The 10668-nt window shown below is 50.3% G+C and overlaps 1 long non-coding RNA gene across 2 annotated transcripts; it reads left to right on the plus strand.

The window, feature by feature from the left end:
- The first annotated feature begins 3 nt into the window (after positions 1–3).
- On the plus strand, positions 4–9764 carry LOC133232139 (uncharacterized). 2 transcript variants are annotated; one of them, XR_009731318.1, is made up of 4 exons: positions 4–956; positions 2054–2338; positions 3501–3617; positions 8498–9764. It is a non-coding gene; the product is annotated as an uncharacterized LOC133232139 (long non-coding RNA). The 2 variants fall into 2 exon arrangements; XR_009731319.1 differs by having other exon boundaries at positions 8502–9764.
- The last annotated feature ends 904 nt before the right edge of the window (positions 9765–10668 follow it).

The following is a 10668-nucleotide window of genomic DNA, read 5'->3' on the forward strand; positions in this document are numbered from 1 at the left end:
CTGGAATCTCTGTAGGGGTGGCGGGGGACAGAGATGTCAGAGGAACCTCCTTCTCCCAGTAGGAGCAGGACTAGAAGAGCTGGCTGGAGCCTGGGACCAGAGAGGCTCATTAACAGAAGCTGGGTACAAGCAGACTTTCCCTGGTGGCTCAGCAGTAAGAATCTGCCTGCAGTGTGGAGAAGCAGGTTCAATCCTGGGATCGGGAAGATCCCCTGGAAGAGGAAATGGCAACCCACTCCAGTATTCTTGTCTGGGAAATCCCTTGGACAGAGGAGCCTGGAGGGCTACAGTCCTTGGGGTAAGCACACACAAGTAGACCAGCCCCCAGGGCAGGGACTCAGCCCAACAGGAGCAGGGAGAGGAGCCAGAGGAGGGAGGACCGAGAGGGAGGCCCTGTCAGAGAAACAGGGATGGATCATCACTGTCCCTGAGTCTCCCTCTGGGACTTCCTGATCTTTGAGAAGCCACAGTCCCTGGTCCCAAAACGTTTGTGTTAACAGCACAACCCTTTCTCGACACAACCTCCTGCCCAGCAGTCAACATTCACAGCAGATGAAAATGCAGTTTCGGGTGGGGGCAGGTCACTCCACCTCCCACGCAGAGTAGGGGCGCTCAGGGGAAGTCTTTGGAAAACCACGGGCCTATCAAAGTCTTTATTTTGCTGCCAGGACGACCAGGGCTCAGAAGGGGGAAGTGACTTTCCCAAGGTTCCAAGCTGTGGGCAGCGCCTCGCCCCACCATGCCGCTCCTCTTCAGTTCTCAGAATCCTTCAGGGCCTGTCTGTATTTTCAGCCTTAGTGTCTCTTAGGGGCTTCAGAGCCAGAGGGAGACACCTCGCTGCGCCCAAGCTGCCCCAAGCCTGCAGCCCCACTAGGCCCCAGGCTGGGCGGGGAGTTCAGCTCCAAGCTCCACCTCACCCTCAAGGGGAGCGCTGAAACCACAGCCGCCATCACATGGTAGGGTGGGGCCCCAGTGTGGGGTGGGGGAAGCCCCTGGGCCCCCCATTGGGTGAGCAGAGAGAAGGGAAAAGAGCCCAAGGTGGGGAGAGTGGAGAGAACAGTGTGGGGAGAGGGCGCAGGGAGCAGAGCTTGGGGACTTGCGGACGGGCAGCGGAGGGCAGCAGTGGCAGGGTGGACAGTGGCTGGGCCTGGACCATCTTCCTTGCAGCTTCAGCCCCCGGAGTGGGGGGCGGCGACGCCGGGGCATCTTCCCACAGAAGCAGGGGAGGCGGGGGCCTGTCTAGTCCTCACGACGCAGTGTTGAACCAGCATCTTTCTGCGCACCCCGGGGGCGTCTTTCCCATGCCACTCGCCATTTAACCTGGCTAAGGTCCCCACCCTCGCACCGTTCTGCCTCCCGGCCCACGGCTCCCAAGCCTCCGCAGCAACAGCTGTCCTGCCCAACAGCCCCTGCCCTGCCCATCGCTGCCCCCCACCCCCAGCCTGGACCCCCGCCCCACCATCTTCCCAGGGAGGAACGACCTGGGTGGTCAGGTGAAGGAGGGAGCCGGAGCCCCGCGGAGACCCTGGCTCAGGGCTGGGCTAGCAAGAAGCCCACTTGGGCTTCCTAGCCGCCACCCCTAGACCTGGGGGTCCGGGCCCCTGGGACGCCCGCATCATCCCAGACTCACTAGCTCGGCGGAGGCAGCGCGAGGAGCGTCCGGCTTGGGGCTGCAGAGGAAGTGCAGCCGGGAGGGGCGCTTGTCGGCGGGGAGCCCCGAGAGCCGGCTGGGTCCCCCTGCGTGCCGCAGGTTCAGCCCGCCTGGCTGCAGCCGGATCAACGCTCTCGAGGCAGGACCTGCTGGCCGGGATACTGACCACAGGGACCGAGGGCCACACCCTCTCTGGGGAGACACGCCCCGCCTCCCGCCCCGCCCCACCCCCACTGCCTGCCTCTGAGGCCCCCGGATGCCGGGGGTGACGCAGTCAGCGGCCACCCTTGGGCGCGGGGTCCTATTCGGGGGAGAGGGGAGCTGGCGGGTCCTTGGGTCAGGGAGGGACTCGGCCCCTACACTGACCCCCACCCCTCCTGTTCCCCACCACTTGTCCCCCAGCGGCCATGTGGCTCAGACGGGGCAAGGAAAGCTGATGTGGACGCCCCCAGAGAGGAGGGACTCCGCCCAGCACCTGCCCGTGGAATGCACCCCACCACCCCGACCTCCCGACCTCCTGGGACGTTTCCCCAGTCCCCGAGATCCCCAGCCTGAGGGCAACAGCCTTCCTTCCCTGAGCTAAAGGAGCTTCCAGCACCGGCCAGCAGGGGCGGCTATGCTTCTGAAATTAGACAACTCCCTTCCAAACCAGCCCTGGTCCAGACTGGGGACACAGCCACCATCCTAGTAAGTAGCCAGCCCTAGGTCATCTCCCTCTCCCTCACTCCTAAAATCCACCCCATCAGGAACCCCACACCCCTAAACCTCCCAATTTGTCTCTATCTCTGCCTGGTCCAAACCACTGTCTTTCCTGCCAGGGAGACCACAGCCAGCTTCAGGCTGGTCTACTTGCTTCACTCCTGCCTGGCACTTCTCCATAATCCATTCTCCTTACAGCAATGAGAGTGGTATTTCAAAAATGAAAACCAGATCACCTCACTCCCTGGCTTAAACAACCCCCCATACCAAGCCCGTGCAGCAGGATACCCTTCTCCACACCCCATCTCTTATTGCAGTCCTGCCATTCACATGACATTTCAGTGTATACACCTGTGCTGTCCAATGTAAGGTCACCAGCCACAGTGGCTATTTAAATATGTCAACTATAGTAAAATTAAATTAAGCATTCAGTTCTACAGTTCCACATTTCAAATGCTCATAGTCACATGTGGTTAGTGGCTACTATAGAGGACAGCACAGATACAAAACTTTTCCATCATAGCAGAGAATTCTGTCGGACAGTCCTGCTCTAGACATTCTGAACACATTTCAATCTCTCCAGTATACCAGTATACCATGCTCTCTTCTGTTGCCTTCAAGTCTTTGCATAAGCTGTTGCAACTGTCAGGAACACACACACACACTGCCTTGCTTTAGCCAATTCCTACCTCTCTGTTTAAACATCACTTCCTGGGTTGCCTTTCCTAGACCCTGGATTGGTTTGAGGGTCCCCTCTCTGTGTTCCACTAAGTGTTAGTTGCTCGTTTGTGTCCGACTCTTTGCAACATGATGGTTTGTAGCCTACCAGGCTCCTCTGTCCATGGGATTCTCCAGGCAAGAATACTGAAGTGAGTTGCCATTTCCTTCTCCACAGGGGATTTTCCCACCCAGGGATTGAACTCAGGTCTCCCACATTGTGGGCAGATTCTTCACTGTCTGAGCCACCAGGGAAGCCCCTGTGTTCCATGATACTTTGCATTTCTCTGACAGTAACTCATTGTCCATTATGGTTAACATTTAATTGTCTGGCCTCATCTTTAATAATAATAAGAGCCTCCTGAGCAGTTACTATATGCCAGATACTGCTCAGTGCTTTGCATGTAATTCTCAGAGCAACCTTATTTCACAGATTAGGAACTGAGGCTGGGCAAGACTGGACATACTGTCCAAGGCCACAAAGCTGGGAGGTGACAGAACAAGTATTCGAATCTGGAGCCGCGCCTTTACACACCAAGCTCTCCAAGAGGTGAGATCTTGCTTATTTTGCTGTATCCTCAGCACCTAGCACAATGCCTAACCCCAGGTGGTGCTCAAGAAACCTTTGAATTATGATTGTAATGCAGAGGACATTACTGTGCTGTTGGGGGAAAAGTAAAGAGTAAGTGGAGACTCTCAAGTCCTTCAGTGACAGTTGGGTAGACAACCCTAATTGCAAGTCAAGTTTATAAAAAGTCCTCAGATTATCAATCATCAGGAAAATGCAAATCAAAACCCACAATGAGATACCACTTGACACCACTAGGATAGCTATAATTAAAAAGACAGATTATACACTACCTTTAAATCAACTAGAATACAATAAAAATTTTTTAAAGACAGATAATGATATGTATTGGTGAGGATATGGAGAAGTTGGAACTCTCATACACTGCTGGCAAATTATACAACGGTGCTGCTGCTTTGGAAAACAGTCTGCTTGTTCCTCAAAAAAATTAAACATAGAATTACCATATGACCCAGCAATTCCACTCATGGGTATATACTCAAAAGAAATGGGAAATGTCTAGAATAGGGGATTCTGTGGAGATAGAAAGTAGATTGGTGGTTGCGTATGGAGATAGAAAGTAGATCCCTACAGATGTGGGGAGTACTGGGGAACTGAAGGGTACAGGGCTTTTTTTTTTTTTTTTTTTTTGGCTGTGCCTATGTGTAACTTTTGAGGATCTTAGTTCCTCAACCAGGAATTGAATCTGGGCCGCAGCAGTGAAAGCACTGAATCTTAAATACGAGACCACCAGGGAACTCCCAGTACAGGGCTTCTTTGGGGGGAGAGGTTGATGAAAGGGTTCTAAATTTGATTGTGATGATGGTTGTAGATATGCCAAAAACCATTGAATTGTACACTTTATGTTGGCAAACTATATCTTTAATTTTATCTTTAAAAAAAAGAGGTCCTCTGAGCAGACTGCCTGTGTTTTTAGTCAGAAATGAATCAAGCAGAGAAACACAGCTTTCTCAGTCCCAATGCTACTGAACTCATATTTGAAGAAGCTTCATCCAGTCCAGTTTCCATTGGAGGAAAATCTCCCCCAAGCAGTCTTTATGTTTGGCCTTTCCATATGTTTCAATTCCATGTGTTACACTTAGTAACTTTTTATAAAGACATGTTTTTCCACTTGAATTTGTTTTCAGAATCAATTTTAAGGAAGACAAGTGATTCAAAGCAAGTTCAGCAGAGATATTCTTTGGAGAGGGTGGGAAGGCAACTGCCTTTTTGATGTGTATCATTTGAACCATTTGAGTTTTTCACCACTGACTTAAAAAACAAAAAAAGGGCATCTCTTGCAGAGCTAAAAATGAAAAAAAAAAAGACACAAACCCAGCTCAACTATGCAAGAAGTGTCTAAAGCCTGTGCATAATTAATGTAAATTCTAAAGAGATGTGGAAAGAGAAGTGTGGAGTGGGAAGGCCAGAGCTGCTCTGGCCTTAGACAGAAGGAAAGGTGGAACTTGGGGGAAGTCAGTGCACAACCAGAGTTTGCTCCTTTGCTTCTCCCAAGACTTGGTCCAGAGCCTGGGCTGGGCCGGTGTCCTGGCTAGGTGGAGCCTCTCTGAGCAGCTCTGTGTCTGAGACTGACAGAGAAGTAGAAATAAGCCAGTTTAGGAAGCTGAACAGGCTTCCTGGAACAAGGGAGGAGACTGGAGTTGAGCAGGCTGGTACTGGAAGAGAAAAATACTAGCTGAGGTAGCCAGGAAGGCCAAGAATGCCTCCTGCAGGAGGGATGTCCTGCGAAGTCCTGCGAGTGTGGGTGCAGTCTGCCTGGCCTGGGAGATCCTCGCTCTCAGCAGAAGCAAGCTGCCCCTTCTCACGCAGTCTCTGCCCCCGCCCTGGGAGCACAGCTCAGCCTGGCCCAGATGTGGGCCCTCTGTCCCAGGACCCAGAATAGCCACAGCCAGGCCCCGGGCCAAATCTGGGAGCCCAAGTTCACAGCCTCTGGGGAATTTTCCGGACCTTGGGCTGGGGCTGGGCCCGTTCTCAACAACCCCCAGCTACTGGCTTATGGATATCCGATTTTACTACTGCAAAGACCAGAAGGGAAGGATATTCTGCCGTCTGGGAGACAGGAGAGAAAGGGGAGTGGAGAGGCGGAGTCGAGATAACGATGGGGCAGTGAGAGGAACCGCTGGTCAAAGGTCCTACAAAGTCAAGGCCGGTAAGGGAGACACAGCCTGAGACCAGAGATCCAGACAGTCTGGCCAGAACCAGCGACAGCGAGAGGAGAAAGACCAGACACAGGCAGAGTCAGCGTGGGCCTAGGAAGCATCACATAGCCTGACTGAGGCAAAGGATTACCCAGGGTGTGTCCAAAGTCGAGCCGAAGAACACGCGATAGAGCACGGAGGGGTGAAGGCGAACCAGGAGACCAAGCACAGAGACGCAAAGGGCCTGCCTTTGCGCCTCAGCCACGCCAACACCCAGGACGCCTCTGCAGTGCGCCTCAGCCACGCCCACACCCCACGACTCCTCCCCTCCGCGCCTCAACCACACCCCTCGTGCGAAGGCTCGGCTCCGCGCCTCAACGCCCCACTCACACATACCCAGTTTCCCGAGGGAGTCCCTCCTCCCAGTACTCCACCCCCCCCCCCCCCGCCCCGTTAATGTCACCTCCGGCGCCAGCCCAGGTGAGGCCCCGCCTTTTTCCCCACAAGCCGCAGGACGCAAGTGTCCGTGGTTCCCTGGGGCTCCCCAGGGAAGGAAGCTGTAGGAGCGCGGCAGTGCTTCCCAGCCGACCGCCCCACTCCCCTCCTCAGTCACAGCACAGCGAGGGAGTCGGGGCGTCCAGGCTGGGGCTCCTGCTTCTCTCCAGGGGAGCGGGTGTGCGCCCGCGGTGTGGTGCACCCAGGGCTGGGGAGGCACCTGCCTCGCACTCTCTGGACGCGGGTAAGGTTGGAAACGCGCTCTCGAGCCGGGCCTTCACAGCATTTTCTTTTTCACTCCTGACCATCTTGGGAGGTAGATCTGTGATCTCCATTCAGAGAAGGGATCCAAACACGAACTGGCTTGCTCTGGATCACAGCATAGTTCGCAAGTGACGGTGGTGGGATTTGAACACAGGCAGTCTCGCCAACTTTTGCCTTCCCATCTCTTTTTTCAAAGTCACAAAGGTTTATTGTATAACTTACACCCTTAAAATTTTTAATGTGCTTGGTAATTTTTAAGACTGTACACACTTTTAAAGCTAACAGTTCTAGAATTTTGACAAAAGTATATAACCATATGACCATCACAGTGGTCAAGATACAGAACGTTGTCATCACCCCAAAATGTGCTCTGGTGCTCCTTTGCCAGCCCCTCCTTCACTGCCATACTCTGATAACCAAGGATGATTTCCGTTCTCACAGCTTTGTTTTCAAGAACGTCACGTGAATGGAATCGTGTACTGTGTCATCCTGTCTTCTTCTAAGGGCCCACATCACATGTCTTGCTCTTGCTGCAGTTCCCCCTGGCAGTGTCTGACCCCCCTCCCAGGCCCCTAGACTTTGAGGAGAGTTTGTCCTCACTGCCTGGGGCTGCTGCAAACCTGGAAAAGGAAGGATGTTGTAAAGCTGTCTTAGTCCATTCAGGCTGCTGCCGCAGACACGGTAGCTTATAAACAATAGAGGTTTATTCCTCTTAGTTCTGGAAACTGGGAGTTCAAGTCAAGTCCCCAGCATGGTCACACTGGGGAGGCCCTCTTCCTGGATGGAGCCAGCACCTCTTCCTCGTGTCCTCATCCTAACTCACGGAGTCTCCTTTGTAGGAGCATTGATATCATTCATGAGGGCTCCATCCTCCTGAACTAAGCACTTATCAAAGCCCCCCCTCCTAATACCATCATATTGGACATTAAAATTTTGACCTGGGCTGGAGGACACACAAATATTCAGACCATAGCAGAGGAAATGACAAGGTGACTCAGGAATCAGGGACAGGAGCTCAGAACAAGACTTGGAACATTTCAGAAATACCACTCACATTTAGACTTTATTGGGTAAGTCATGGAGAGTGACTTAGATTTGAACGTTAGACCCTCCCTCAGACCCGCATAGTGCCCTGGGAGCTGCCTCTTTGCTAAGAAACCATCTCAGAGGAGAAAGGTTGTTGGCCAGAAACGTTGGGTGTCCAGGCCAGCACGGCTTGCAAGCGGCCCTTAGGTCCAGAGAGTTGGAGAGAGAACAGGAAAGCTTATGCATCAGAGTTTCCTTTGGTTCTCTGCATTGTCTCCTTTGGTCACAGGTCTACTTTTTCTGTTTGCTCTTTGGAGAACTCTGCCTTTCATGAGAGAGGCTTTCCTTGAATGTCTTGCACCAAAAAGCCAGCTGTGTGGATGGGGCTTCACTGAGCACCTCCAAGTTTAGCAGACAGGTGTCCACTTCATTGCCCCCCTCCCCAGCTCAGCAGGGGCATTAGGTCTCAGCTTCTGCACTGAGTTGCATGTGTTCATCCACCATCCAGGGCCAAACATTGCTGGCCGTGCCCTGCCTGGTTTCCCCTCCCACTCTCTTTGTCCATGTTGACATACTTTTTAAAAGTTTATTTTTGGCTACACTGGAGCTTCCTTGATGTGTGTGTGCTTTCTCTAGTTGCAGCAGGTGGGCTTCTCATTGTGGCGACTTCTCTGGTCGCTGAGCCCTGGGTCTAGGGCTTACAGACTCAGTAGTTGGTGGCGCATGGGCTTAGTTGCCCCAAAGCCTACGGAACCTTCTGCACTGGCAGGCAGATTCTTAACCACTGGACCATCTGGGGAGTCCTGTACCTTTTTTTTTTTTTTAATCTTCTATGATCACTTTAAAAGAATTTGGAAAGAAACCATTTTAATACTGGAAGACCAACTATGACTGTGATGTATTATGTCTATTTTCAAGACAGTCTGGAGTCATCCCCATGTCCTCACCCCCAAAAAACGAAGACATTGAAATTGAGGAAATGTGCAGACCACCTTTTGGAGGCGTTCATGATATAAGGAAGCAGGGAGTGGCCAGTACCTGGAAGGAGATGTGGAGTCAAGGTAGGAGGGATTACTGTTTAAAGATCAGTTATCCATGTAGTGACAGATTCTGTTTATACGCTAATGAATGATCCAACAATGGTCAGTGCAGGGGGAGGGTACCTGCACCAACAGAGACCTCGAGAAGATCAGAGGGTGGCCCCAGTGAAGGGACTCATCTGTTCATGTAGTGAGAAAAGAAGGCAAAATGGGTCCAGTGCAGACAGGTTTCAGGTCAAGGGTGGGAAGGTTCAATGGCCTGTGTTTTCTCTAAGAAACGTTAAGCCAAGGCCACCATCTGGGAATGAGGGTGTGGGAAGTTTGAAGATACAGAACCTATTACCTCTTAGAGAAATGGAGGAGGACTTGAGTTTTGTTAACATTAATTGAAAATGAGGAGTCTGTCCGCCATTGTGGACCCGAGAAGTGAAGAGCGAGAGGGGAAGAGGAGCGTGCAAGCGGAAGAGACGAGCCCCTTCCACCAACTCCCGAGCACGAGGCCGTCTTTATGGCTTCTCAGCGAGCGGCGGCGGCAGGAAGAGCCTCTCGGCCGAGGGCGGCAGCCAACTACAGTGAGTGCACAGGGAGAGGCCCAGGCGGCGGCGGCGGCGGCGGTAGCAGCAGCAGCAGCAGCTCTCGGGTTGCGGTGAAGAATGTCAGCCACTAGCGTGGATCAGAGACCTAAAGGGCAAGGAAATAAAGTTTCAGTACAAAACGGTTCGATTCATCAAAAAGATGCTGTAAATGATGATGATTTTGAGCCATACTTAAGTAGCCAGACAAATCAGGGACTTAGAAGATTAGTTTTTTGGCATTCCACAGAGATGCTTCAAGTCTGCCTAGGGGAGACCTGGGGAGGATAACCTGGATCCCACCTGTGTAGCAACCAGAGCTGTGCTTTGCATTTTATGTGATTTATATGTTGGAATTCTGCATACAATTTCACATAAAGCATTGGAAAGTCGTGTTTTTTGTTTTTTTTTTTTTTAAGACTGTAAGGGCATTTACATTAGTGAATCCAGTTTTTAAATTGTATCATAAAAGTTTCCTTATGTTGGGGCAAAAACATCTATAAAAGGTTTGTTTTAATGGGATGTTTAAATGAAAGGTCTTATGCTTTCTATTAATTAAATCACTTAAATCAATGATGAATCAATGTAATGTGCTGTTTAAAGAGATGTCTTAAAAGTTTGATACCAGTGAGACTATATTTTACCACCTCCTCCTTGCCAGTACTAATGAATAGGTTTTTACCAGTTACCTTTCTGTAATAACTAAAAATAATGATCTAATCAGGGTAAATGGTACTAAGACTTGCGCAGTGGCTCAGCAGGTAAAAGAATCCACCCACCAATGCAGGAGACACGGGTTTGACCCTGGGTTGTGAATGTCCCCTGGAAAAGGAAATGACAAGTCACCCCAGTATTCTTGCCTGGGAAATATAGTCAGAGGAGCCTGAGGGGCTACAGTCCCTGAGGTCCTGAAGAGTCGGACACGACTTAGCAACTGAGCATGAACATGAACACTATAGAATATTGAAAACTGGCTTTATTGAGAGCAAAATTGAAAATTATCTGAAATCTTAAAGATAAGCCTTACAAAATTTAAATTTGTTGTGGTTACTTAGCTGAAATAGAAAATACAAATTGACCTTTTAAAGTAGATTAGTGAAAACTTGTATTGGTGAAATATTTGATGTAATTATTGGGAGATTTAAAGTTATGCAAGTATTTATAGCTTCTTGCACTGACCTAGCCGAAATAATTGTTTAATTAAATTTTCAGCGAAAAACACAGTATGTCTTTAAAATGAAATCCCTTCATCTGATTTTGCTATTATAAATAATAAAAATTATATTCTTTAGTCTGGAAAGGTTTTTACTGTTTGTTTTATATACTTAGAGCTAAATCAGTTCAAACTCAGAGATGCTTTAAAAACAGATTGTTGGTCTTTTACTTCTGTGGCAGTTTATTTCTTCTATTTTCCTAGTGCTCAATATCTTAGGAAATAATTTTCATAGTAATTTAAAAAGTAAATGTCCTTCAAGAC

This window comes from Bos javanicus, chromosome 19 (genome assembly GCF_032452875.1).
Source record: "Bos javanicus breed banteng chromosome 19, ARS-OSU_banteng_1.0, whole genome shotgun sequence".
In the NCBI taxonomy this organism is placed as follows: domain Eukaryota; kingdom Metazoa; phylum Chordata; class Mammalia; order Artiodactyla; family Bovidae; genus Bos; species Bos javanicus.